The sequence below is a fragment of the Microtus pennsylvanicus genome, chromosome 10 (assembly GCF_037038515.1).
Source record: "Microtus pennsylvanicus isolate mMicPen1 chromosome 10, mMicPen1.hap1, whole genome shotgun sequence".
Lineage (NCBI taxonomy): Eukaryota > Metazoa > Chordata > Mammalia > Rodentia > Cricetidae > Microtus > Microtus pennsylvanicus.
In genome coordinates, this window is record NC_134588.1 from 104,759,207 (window position 1) to 104,772,211 (window position 13,005).

Sequence of the window (13,005 nt, forward strand, 5' to 3'; positions counted from 1 at the left end):
TGCATTTCCAGCGGTTTCCTATCACCACTTGCATTGGGGTTTGTGCATTTGTTGGGTTCTGGTTTCAGTGAGGATATTTGCAGAGGTCTGGGTAGGTGTAGAATCGGTGGGCACACTGAGGCTGGAAGTCTGAGAGGATCCTGTGGATACAAAGGAGGGGTCAGATGAATCACTTCCTGTGACAGCAGGTTTTAATCTAAAAATAGGCAAATCCTCCTGAGTTATGCTTTGCTATACAAAAGGAAAAACTGAAAAGAACAGGCAAAGGCATTTTTAGCATGTTTTTGCTACTGTAGAGGGGGTTTAACTGCTGCCAGAGACTGTCCCTAGCTCCAGCCATCTGCTTCTCCTCCTCTTAGCTATAGAGTTGTCACTCTCTGTGTTTTTATAGTCACATGAAGGGACCAACAGGGCCCAGGGAGGGGACGGACAAAGCCAGCCAAACCTGCTTAATTAGATGAAGCCTCAGTGGCACACATCGGTGCTTTGCTGACAAACGGTGCATGAACTTGTATTTGGTGACTGAAATCAGTTAACTTTTAAATTGTATTGCAACAACTCACTAATTCAGTAGCCGATGTTTTCAGAAGAAGCCTGAATTTATTTTTGTATTTTGAAATACCAGATTTAAAGCCAACCGTTGTGCTAATTCCCAATTTAGTTCCTCATGAAATGGTTTTGCTCTAATAACAAACTAGAGCATAAAATTTGGATAAAATTGTGGGGATTTTTTTACTCTCCCAAATTTAAATATAAGGTGCAGTGCGATATACTATTTAACAATACAGGTTAAATGTGATTTAGGGGCCTAGAAAGAAAGCTCAGGCGATAAACTATTTGCATTACAAATAATAGGACCTGGAATAAAGGCCCAAAACCCAGGTATAGAAGGCTGTCTATGCTGGTGTACCCTTCTAAGCCCAGCACTGGGTAGACCAAGGCAGCTGGATGATTGAGGGTCAAGTGGCAGTCAATTCCATTTACTTGGCAATTCCCAGACCAGTGACAGACTCTGTCCCCCAAAAATAAGGCAGACAATATCTGAAGAACAAAAGTCAAGGTAGTCCTCTGGCCTTCACACATGTCCCTACACATACAAATACATATACTTGCACACATGCAAAAATTTAGTTTTTTGTATCTATTGTGAAGTTTTGCTGGCTTTTTTTTTTTACTTCTTTTGAGAATGCAATGTAATTACAACATTTCTCCCTTCACTTTCCTACTCTCAGACTTCCCATATACCTCTTCCCACTCTCTTTTAAGTTCATTCATGACCACCTTTTTTGCTGATTGTTATTGCATAATATATGTGTATGTAGGATGTGGGATTTCCCTTTGTATGCTGTGATTACCATTAATGATTAAAGAAATTCCTTTGGGCCCATAGCAGAGCTATAGGGGAACAAAGCTAGGTGGGGCAAACTAAACTGAATGCTGAGTGGAAGAAGGCAGAGTAAGGGAGAAGCCATGAAGTCACTGCCAGAGACTTTCCTGGTAGGCCACAACCTCAGGGTGATGCACAGATTACTAGAAATGGGTTAAATTAATATGTAAGCATTAGCCAATAACAAGCTAGAGCTAATGGGCCAAGCAGTGATTTAAAATAATAAATATAGTTTTTGTTAATTATTTAGGTTCTAGGTGGCAGGATGAACATGCAACTCCCTCCAACAAATTGGCACCCATGTGGCCAACTAAAATCCACTTAAAACCTGAGAGGGCTTGGGAAGGAATTCTAGACACTAAAAAACAAAGTTTAACTGCATTTTTTCCCAAATGGGGTTTGCTTGTTCGCAGCATGCTGTGGTTCCTTTAAGAGAGGGTTTCCTGATTCAGCAGTAGCAGAAAAAAGAAACCCACAGTTTTGAAATGAAGGCGGTCTGGGCCATGCTGCCAGCACAACCCCTGGCTCTTTGGGGAGACCAAGCATTTGGATGGTGTTTGTGAACAATGTGCTGTGGCTTGCTTGATGGCAATGTAGACTGGCTGTGTGCCTGGAGATGGGGTGGTGTGTGTGGCCCTCAGAGGCAGCTAGTGGATCCGCCATGCTGGACTGGGCAGGGCAAGCAGGCACTGCCGTATTACCTCTAGCAATTGTGCAGCTTAAGTTTTTAAGAAGTGCTTCTGAACAGTAAAGAATTACAGATACACAATAGGACAGATTCAGACATAAAAGACCTCTAAGTGGGTCACAGTGTTGGATAAATGTATGTAGGCTTGGGAGAGAGAAGAAAATGAATATAGACAGTTATAAAATGAAGTAAGTGGTTTATAAAAGGTAAAGCCTTTAAAGAGACAGAGTACAAACAGTCATAGATTAAAAGTAGTAAAGAAAAATAAGCCACATAGAGATGGAAATATGCAAAGAGAGTCTGGATTCTTTGGATTGTTTTTAACAGTGAAGGAGCTAAATAACCAATATATATGTGTGTGTGTGTGTGTGTGTGTGTGTGTGTGTGTGTGTGTGTGTGTATATATATATATATATATATATATATATATATATATATATACTTTAAAGGTATCAGAATTTGATTCTAAGTATATGCTGCTTTGGAAAAGAGGTTCTTCTTTTGTTTCCACAGAAGATGAGAACCTGTAGATTGTTTTCAGGCTAATATGATTTGATGGACCAAGATCCCCTGAAAGGTTGCCTTGAACACCCCTCAAAAATTATTTCACCCAATAAACAGCAGGAAGCAGTTTGGAGAAGAACTATGCCCATATTCCCAAATATTGTCCATAAATGCTTGTTTACATTTAAAGGGGGATATGCTATAAAGATTTGCCTTGGTATGGATCTTGGTTTATTGATACAAACTTCAGGTCAATTTTGTTATACTATGTGTATTTATTTCTGATCTTGATTAAGGTATTATGTTTGTGCAGCTCATTTAAAATGTAATATATAATTAAGAAATATAGCTTAATGGAGAGTCATCTATAATAGTGAAGCTTGTAGTCATGTTAGTTAGATTTTCTAGATGGACAGATATGTATTTCATATGGATAACTGTTCTTCAAACTTTTCAAAGACTACAGAATATGGCATTTAAAATGCGTTAACAACTTAGGACTTTTCATGACAATAAGACATATCTGCTCCTGGCAGCACCAATCTACTTCAAGAGGAAGATGGACATCGAAGAGGCTCCTTATGGAATTGGTTAGCCATTTGGGCAAGAAACTGCTCTTTCTGGACTGTTTGATGAACTGGACATGCAGAACCCACAGAGCTAATGACTGCTGAACTTGCCTAAAGATGAGATGGTCCTTCAGGATTCCTGCTTCATGAAAGAGTCTGCTAGACATTCTGCAGGATACAGAAAAAGTGACTGACAAACTGCCAATATAGGCTAAACTGTCTTTGAAATTTCCTGCCTCATGGAAAAGTCTGCTGGATACTATGGTCCCACAGGCTGAAGACGGATGCCCCAATAGTACAAAAGAACTTTGGGTGACTGTACAGGGCGCAAGATATTTCTGTTGATTCTAGAGTTTTGGAAGTTGCTTACAATGCACTTCCTGTTTAATTAGGTAATATTATATCCTTCTGGAGTCTTTGATGGAGTTGAAGAGTCGATTGTAATAATATAGTTTTCCTTAGTTATGATAAGAGATAAAGTAGATATAGATATTGTAACTGTAAATCTTGCTTGATACTTGTTTTGTTATATGTTATTTTACTATGTTAAAGTTAAAACCTGTTTTTTATTTAAACAGAAAGGGCAGGTGACGTGGGATTTCCCTCTGTATGCTATGATTACCATTAATGAATAAAGAAACTGCTTTGGGCCTATAACAGAGCTATAGGGAAACAGAACTAGGTAGGAAAAATTAAACTGAATGCTGGATGGAAGAAGGCAGAGTCAGGGAGAAGCCATGGAGCTGCTGCTTGGAGACAGACATGTTGAAACTTTGCTGGTAGACCACAACTTCATAGTGATGCGTAAATTTCTAGAAATGGGTTAAATTAATATGTAAGAGTTAGTCAATAAGAAGCTATAGTTGATGGGCCAAGCAGTGATTTAAAAAATATAATTTCTGTGTGATTATTTTTGGCTCTTACTGTAGTGAGGAGCGGCAGGCTGTGTCCCGCCACCCAGCTAGCTTTACACCTGAAATAATTACATGGAAACTGTATTCTTTTAAACACTGCCTGGCCCATTAGTTCCAGCCTCTTATTGGCTAACTCTCACATCTCGATTAACCCATTTTTAATAATTTGTGTAGCCCCATGAGGTGTGGCTTACCAGGAAAGATCTTAACCTGTGTCTGTGTCAGGTGGGAGAATCATGGCAACTGCCCAACTCAGCTTCTTTCTCCCAGAATTCTGTTCAGTCTACTCTGCCTACCTAATTTTCTGTCCTATTAAAGGGCCAAGGTAGTTTCTTTATTTAACCAATGAAATCAACACAAAACTGAAGACTCCCACATCATTTCCCCTTTTTCTGTTTAAACAAAAAAGAAAGGCTTTAACTTTAACATAGTAAAATTACATATAACAAAACAGTTATCAAGCAAGAATTACAGTTGCAATATTTATATCTATTTTATCCTTTATCATAACTAAGGAAAACTATAACTAACCATTCTTCAACTCCATCAAAGACTCCAGAAGGATATAATATTACTTAAGCAAACAAGAAGTAAGAAACTTCCAAAACTCTAGAAATGACAGAGACATCTCGCTGCCTGGACAGTCACCCAAAGTTCCTCTGTACCATTGGGGCATCCATCTTCGGCCTACAGGTCCATAGTATCCAGCAGACATTTCCATGAAGAAGGAAATTCCAAAGACAGTTCAGTTACTTTATCTCCTCTTTTCTATAACATCCCTTGAGCCTTAATGGGAATCATAAAGGTCCTGTTAAAGGCTGAGCATTCAACAACCACTTACTCTCAGCACCGTGGACACATAAGAGTCTACATTTACCACCATCCACTGCCAAGAGAAGCTTCTTTGACTAAAAATGGGAATCTCATTAGTCTTTGCATATGAACAAAATATCTAGTATGCAGTTTTCCCTATGTCAAATTAGCTAAACAGCAGTAGTAAGTTCCCCCATAAGCCCAGACGACTCAGATGTAGGCTTTTAAGTTGATTTATCTTATCAGCTATATATTCCCTTCTGCAGATCAGGCCTCAGATCCAATCTGAGAGTGATTGTTTTCTCTCTAACAGTTATGCCATGATTACACCAGTGGGCACATCTTGCCCATTGACATAAGACCACTGATATCTTTTCTCCCCAACAATCTGAAAAACACCTTGCAGAACTTTGAAAATATTCTCATCTTTTAAGTCAAGCAAATAAAATGTATTAAATAGATGTCACTAGAAGCCTGAAAGTCATAGGAGAGAAATAGAAGCATCCATGAGTCAAGCTCTATGTTTCTCATTGGCTCTGTGCCCCATTATAGACATGAAGGGCCTTGGAGCTTGTTGAGGCATGAACTTCTAACTGCTTCATTTGTGTTAGACTCTTAGAAGATGGCTGAGAGTCTTGAATGAAATGTCTCATGTGGTCAAATATTCTCACAAAATGGTGAAGCCCAGGTACTCTGTTCACTCTGACTCCCTGTGTAGTATTTAACTATGGAGTGACTATTGGTAACTTTGAGATCCTGATGGGAAGATGGGTTTAATATCAATGTAGTTTGCTACCAGTGAAATATATTTGTATAGCATAGACTTTTCCCCATTTGGGGGTAACAGGAGAAAAGGAATATGAATCCAAATTTTATAATAGCTTCAGATTGCCATAAATCTGAGACAACTTATAGGGAGAAAAGTTTATTTTGATTTATGGTTGCAATGTCAGGGAAGTTGTCCCATTGCTCTGGACTTCTGATGATAGTGGTACATCAGGACAGGAGGACACAGTAAGTCAAGCTGGCTACTAAGAGGTAGCAAAAGAAAGACCTAGGAGAAAAGTAATGTATTCTACAACCTTAGACTTTGCAGAGGTACGTTAACAGTTAAGTACACAGTATAAGACACAGAATCTATGGTCATGGATTAGGTCAAATCTAATAGGTTGAAATCTGAGAATAAACCTAGCCACAGTCCAGTAGGCCTCAAGTTGAGCCAACTCATAGTTAGACCAAGAGGGAGTCACTGATGGACTGGTGAGTTGATTTAGTTGCTAAAGTGCTTACTGCGCAAGCAAGGATAGGCATTCAGATCTCCGGCATCTATATAAAAGCTAATATAGCAGCATGCATTTGTAACCCTAGTACTAGGAAAGCAGACACAGCAGATCCCTTGATCTTGCTGACGAGCCAATCTAGCTGTGATGCTGAACTCCAGATTCAGTAAGCAGCGCTGTCTCAAAATATAAGGAGGAGAACTATACTACAATACCTAATGCTGACCTCTAGCCTCCTCGTGCCCAATCATGATTGAGCATGCACAAACACATACATGCACACACACAAACACACATACCTCAAAAGAAAGAATCATTAAAGAAAATCTATGTAGATAGGATTACATCTGATCTAAAATTAAGTACCATCTTGAGCACAGGGTTCATCCCCTTATCAGTCTATCACACTTGAGGACACTGGAGACAAGCACACTGCCCTGAAACACAGATCGCAGGTTTGTTGGCTTACAAACCTCTATTCCATAGGGGATGAGTTCTTTTCTCTAACCCGAGGTTGATGATTTCTTCCAACTCTTCGAGATTTACAGGAGGCTGTGTTCATGTCCGCTATTGGTTCTTTCTGAGGATTAACCATGTCTGTTTATTTTAAAGAAAATGCACTCCATATGTTGCAGGATCATTTGTACTTACATCACCACATGGGATACATAAATAAATATCATATTATAAACATGTAGAAATAGGTTTAGATGTGGAAGGGGCCACTTTTATCTTTAAAAGGAGTCATTTTCATCTTGATCTCTGCAGAGGAGCTAAGACACTGTTGGCTGGATCCCAGGCTTAGCTGCTTTCTTCACAAGCAGTTTTGGCTCTAGGACAGTATCCTCCCATTTAACTGACTCAGTAGGGCAACTTCTTCTGAGTAGCATTCACCACAAGTTAAGTTAGCAGGCATAACTCAGTTCTTACTCCTATGCTTTGTGGTCCCCACGAAGGTCACATGTTATGAATTCTATGTCCTAACAGGAACTGCATATGTAGCCTAAAAATAAGAAGGCAGTGTTCCTACCAGAGAATCAGCTGGCTTTCAACAAAACCAATCCTACAGTTGAGTATATTCAGTCATACAGGAATGAGGTAGGCATTCCCACCCTGACCTTTTAAATGTGTGTATTAAGAAAGTAACCCTGGGCTGGAGAAATGTCTCACGGGTTGCTCTTGGAGAGTTTCAGTTCGCAGCACCTACATGGTGGCTCATAACCATCTAGAGCTCTAGTTACAGCTGTACCTGGTGCCCCCTTCTGGCCTATGCAAGCACTGCATATATGTGGTACACAGATCCACTTGTAGGCAAAACACCCGCACACATGAAATAGAGATGAAAAGAAAGTTTTTTAAAGAAAAGAAAGAAAAGAAAATTCTGTAAAAGACAAAATTCGAATAAAATTCTAGGTTCTTGCGATTGTTTCTGGAAAGATGAAGGAGAAAGGGGAAGAGAGGAGCAAGGAGGAGAAAGGTCAGCACAGTTTTTAGATGGAATTCCAGCTCCACGAGGCCCCCTCTTCCAGGAAGGTGGTTCTGACGCGGTAACAATAGTACCATGGTCTGGGGCACAAGTGTGGCCATCAGCCTCTCAGATGCAGCCCGTGCCCTTCCCTTCTCCAGGCCCCATCCCAGGCTCTTCCTAAACTCCTGCAATGGCCTCCCATTTAATCTCTGTTTAATCACCAGTGTGTTCACTGCCCTACAGTTGAGCGATTTGCTTTAGCAATTCAAATGCACCTTGACCTAATATCCTCTAAAAACTTAATTGCTCTTAAAGGTCTACCTAAGTTGTTTATTATAACCTATGAAAATGCCCTATGGTTACTTCTGCAATCCTGTCCTCCGGGGTTCCTCACCATGGTTTTCCACAGACCCTGGAGTGCCCGCTCTTTCCTCCACTTCACACTCTTCCACCACATCCCAGCAGGACTGATGACTTTTACTTGACCTTCCGTCTTGGTGTCTGCAGGAATAACTCTTTCCCAGGCCACATCACCTTCCCATGCCTCTCTGATGCCTTGTCAGAGTTTCACAAGACTGGGACTCCCCAAAAAATGTTCACCCCCTCAACTCATCATTATCACAAAAGGAAACACATCTGACTTCTCCAGCATCCAGTAGAGCGGCTGAATCACAGAAGCCGCTCAGAAGTGTATATCGAATAAACATGTGGGAAGTCCCGAGCTCAGTTCTAAAGGTCCTTAAAATAGTGTAAATTACTGATACGTAGATGGAGGAGAAGCCCTCTGTGTAGTGCAGGTATGATTCCTGGGTGTTTTAGTGGTTTCCTTTGGTGTTAGGTCAAAGAACACCTGACTGAATTAATGAAATTATACTTTGCATTCTAAAGAATCAAGCTGGTTGACCAGAGGGAACAGTGTGGTTCTGATCAAAAAGTAAAAAAAGTATTTTCCTTAGTCCTGTATCTTCCTACTTTCTACATAATGGTCTAGACAGAGGCAAAGGTAGGGCACTTGTAAGATGTGAGCATCACTAAAAACTAAATGGTTAGGGAGGAACAGCGGTTGTACCTGCCAGAAACACAGCTCATGTTAATGACCAGCAGTGGGTTATTACTGTTCTCACAGAGGTAACAAAACTGCAGAAACACGGAAGTAACCATAGGGAGCAGCAGTTGGTTCTGGCTCATGGTATCAGGGAGAAGAGTTCCTTGCAGCGGGCATGGCAGGACAAGGCAAGCCTGGGGCAGCAGCTGCTGCTTCTCTTGATAACCATACCAGGCAGCAAAAAACTCAACTGAAACTAGAGGGGGAGACCAACCGTCAGAGGCCCACCCCCAAAAACCCACCCCTCCACAGCCTTCCAAAACAGTGTCACCTGCTGGGGACCCAATGTTCAAACACAGAAACCTGCTGAGGATATTTTACATTCAATCCACAGCATTTAGCCATGGCGACACGAAGTAATTACAAGAAGCAAACAGGGTCTCCATTTAAATGACTGCTTCACAGTGGTGTAAATCCTGCTGAAGTTTTCTGCCCACGCATGTCCGACTCTGGTTTTATTAATGTAGACCCTCTCCTTTCTTTAGAGAACAGGCTCATTCTTGACATGGCTGTTACAGAACCCGTTTTTTCCAGTTAGTGCCGCATCGTTAAATATTCTGTGATATCATTTTCCAGTGCCATGGCAGGCATTCTATAATTGATTTAACCATCATAAGATTCTGTGTAATTTTGTTATTTTGGACGTTGTTGCCATGAACATTCTTACAACTGAATCTTTGTCTGAAACAATTAATTTCTTATGATAATTCCCAGATTGTGATTGCTGACATACATATTGCTAACTTGATTTCCAAAAAAGCCATATAGAGTTACCCCCCAGTAGTGTGTGAGGGTCACAGTCTTGCTGCTCTTTGCCAGAATTCTTGGCTTTGCTTTTTGTTAGTCTTTGCTCATTTCCAAATTTTGAGTGGTATTTCATTTTTTTAAACTGACTTTTTTCATTGCTAGTGAGATTAAATTATGTCTTATATCAACTATTTGTATTTCTTCTGACAAAATCAAATTTAATAAATGTAAATATAAGTTCTGCATTTGTTTTCCAAATACTGAATAACTATGCGATGAAGAACTTGGCTTGACAGTGGAGAGCATGAAAATGAAAATGGGAGGAACGCAAGAAGGAGGTGATGGCTGTCGGCAAATATTTGAACACTTACCCTACACAAAAAGAATCACACTCTGTTTCCGGGATTTTCTTCCCCCATAGGAAGAAAAGAACGACAAGCAGATGGACAGCTGTAGGCTTTAGCTCATCTTTTCCCCCAGTCTCATGTGTACACATGTGTGGTATGCGTGTACATATAGACACGTGTGTAGGTACATGTGTGTGCACATGTATGTGGACACCCAAGGCTGATGTCCGCAGTCTTTCTCAATCACTCTCCACTGTGTTCTTTGAGGCAGGGTCTCTCCGTTGAAACAAGGACTTACTAATACATCTCATCTGGTTCTTCAGCTTGCTCTGAGGATCTTCTGTCTCTACCTTGCAAGGTTGAAGCTCTGGAGATTACAGTGCAAATGCCCTCCGCAGCTCCCCTGTGGAATAGTTCACCCTAGAATACTGATGACATTCCCCAGTGTCCCTCCACTAACTGGAAGCTGTGCCTACTGTAGCTTTCTGACATGCTCGGAGGTCACCATACAACAGCAATGGGCTGAGAAAGGATGGGAATTCAAACTTCAGTTTCTCCTGAACACATTTGACTTTCTCAGCATCAGAAAACTGGAAAACCATTAACTCAAAACATACAAGTTGAAGACCATCTGTGCCTTTAAGTTACCATTTTTATAGCACCTAATCAAGAGATCGTGGCAATTAAGGTGATTTATTTTCACTCTGATCTAAGCACAACAATTTAAACTCACTTACTAGATTTTCAAATCAGTCAACTTAAAATATGTTTATATTATATTATAAGTAAGATTGCTGGGGCTGTTAAACTTTCAAGCAAATCATTTTTAAAGCATAAAGTGGTTAAGAAAAATGAAAAGAATTGCTTGCTTAGCAGGCCTGCTGGTATTTGAACACACTTGGTGCTTAGCTTAAATGATGTGTGCTTTTAACATACACCAATACTATTTTACATTAAACCAATCTGTTAAGTGTTCACTAAGTAAAATTCCTCCCAAGAACAAGTTTTAATTTTCCAGTTATAGAAAATTTATAGAAGATAAGATCAAAATGACAAAACATTTTTACCTATCATTTAGTTGCATTTCCTCTTTTGATTCACCCAATAAAGCAACGAGTTTGTTCGCTCTCTTTTAGATTAGGAATGGGATTATATTGAATGCATCTTTCAACAACCCAGACTGGAGACAATTACTGCTCAAGGCAACAGATTTTGGTTCAGTAATCTGTGGAAATGAGGCTGGGGTTTGGTTTATACAGCCAGACAGAACACAGGGATTCTGAGCCAGTTAGCTGGGCCAAAAGCTTTTATTTGCCGTCCTATACTGTGGAGCCCATAGGCTCAAGGCAGGGCACACATCAGCACTCAGTCTTTGCCATAGTCCACTGAGGTTTCCTTATTTTCATTTTTCAAGCTCAGCATTTTAAGTGATACCAGCCTCCGCCGCTGTGTTATATGATCCTGCTGATACTGCAGATAAAATATAGCCACAATTTACTTTGGTAATTTAATATGGTAGAAGGAGTTTGAGAAAATCCTTGCTGTTCGCATGCTATTTTGGGATGACGTGACCCACCCTGATCCAGAGAACCTGAGTTAAACTGGATCTGGTGTTTTCCCCCTCTGTTTTGTGGCAACATCATTCTGGGCTGTTTAACCCCCAGGAAGCTGAGAACACTGACCCGATCAGGACGGGAAGCCCCACGCTCAGCTCCGATGTAAGAATATGCCTTCAAGATAAGTTATTATACATTTTTGGAAAGCCATGACTGGCTTTCCTACTCCCATTTCTAGTTTAGGGAACTAATCATCTCTTATAGAAACACTTTATAAAATGAGGGAGGGGATGGGGAGAGCGACTCTGCCTTCTTCGTTTGGTTTATACTGAATTCACACCTGGACACTGTACAGAAGTTTCGGGCGATGGGCAACACAGATACCATCCAGGACTTTCCTGTCTTGTTTGGACAGCCCATCGCAATAAACATAGCTGAGTGTCTATGCAGTGCATCACAGAATAGTGACTGGGAGCCACACGAGCCCCAATATTATAAGTTCCCCAAATTATGCCTACTGATTTTCCTAAAACACCATAACTCTCTTAGTTGTCATGCCTTTGGATGCACTATTGCCTTTAACATAGATGTTGGTCCAAATGCTGGGTGAGCAGGTATGTCACAGGGATTTTTTTATATACATGCAAATAAAAGGGGCAGATGAATGGCAATCATGGAGAATTTTCTGAATACATGGCATCTTCCCTCAATACTTCCTTCTTCCTCCCTCTTCTTTAGAAAGTTGCCTGTGTCAGACCATGTTTTCCAGCAGAATGAAGGTTTGGTCAGATGATGTGTGCTCAGCTTCCCAAACTAAGACCCTACTTCTTTCTTTTATGACATCTTCCTTTTCCTGAGACAATGGCTCCCTCATTCTACAGCGAAGACTGGCCTCAGAAACTTGGTGTCTTCCTGCCTCCGCCCCCAAAGTATGTCACTGCAGGTTACACCACCACACCTGCCTTCTCACTTCTTCCTGTATTTTTCTATCTCATTTTCTTCTTCTCATTCTGGTATTTTTGAGAGGGTGTAATTTGACAAGACCTCTGTTGAATGCTGGAGATGGAGATGTGGAGAGGATGCCTGAACTTGTTCCTGCGTTAGGACTTTACAAGGATAGAGTGAAGGAAGGATCTGAGGACCGGAATGAGTTCACTATGAGAGCCATGAGCCAACAAGGGAGGCAGATTCATGAAGGAGGCCTTTGTCAGCAATCCTGCATTGGTGGGTGGGGTAGGAACCTTGTGTCCTTCTCAGAGGCCCCCACTGCATCCTTCTTTCTCTCTCCGTCAGCATCCCACACAAGCCAAGTTACTTGTCCCCTTCCCACCTTGGTTTGAGTACCACACTGGGGAACAGGGGATCTGACTTCCTGAGCAGCCTCAAGAAGGATGATGCTCCAGCCTAAACCTCCAGAAAATAACTTCCCCAAGCACCAAATCTCAAACAACAGGAAGCAGAAGGCGAGAGAGAACTGAGGACCAGTTTTCCACTGCTGTCTCTGGCTGCTCTGGGGGCCCCCTTACACAGCTTGCAAAAAGCTATTCTCCACAAGATGAATGGGCATAGCTTTGATCTTTGAGGCAAGGTTGAGTTGTGTAATTCAGACTAAGCTTAAACTTCAGAC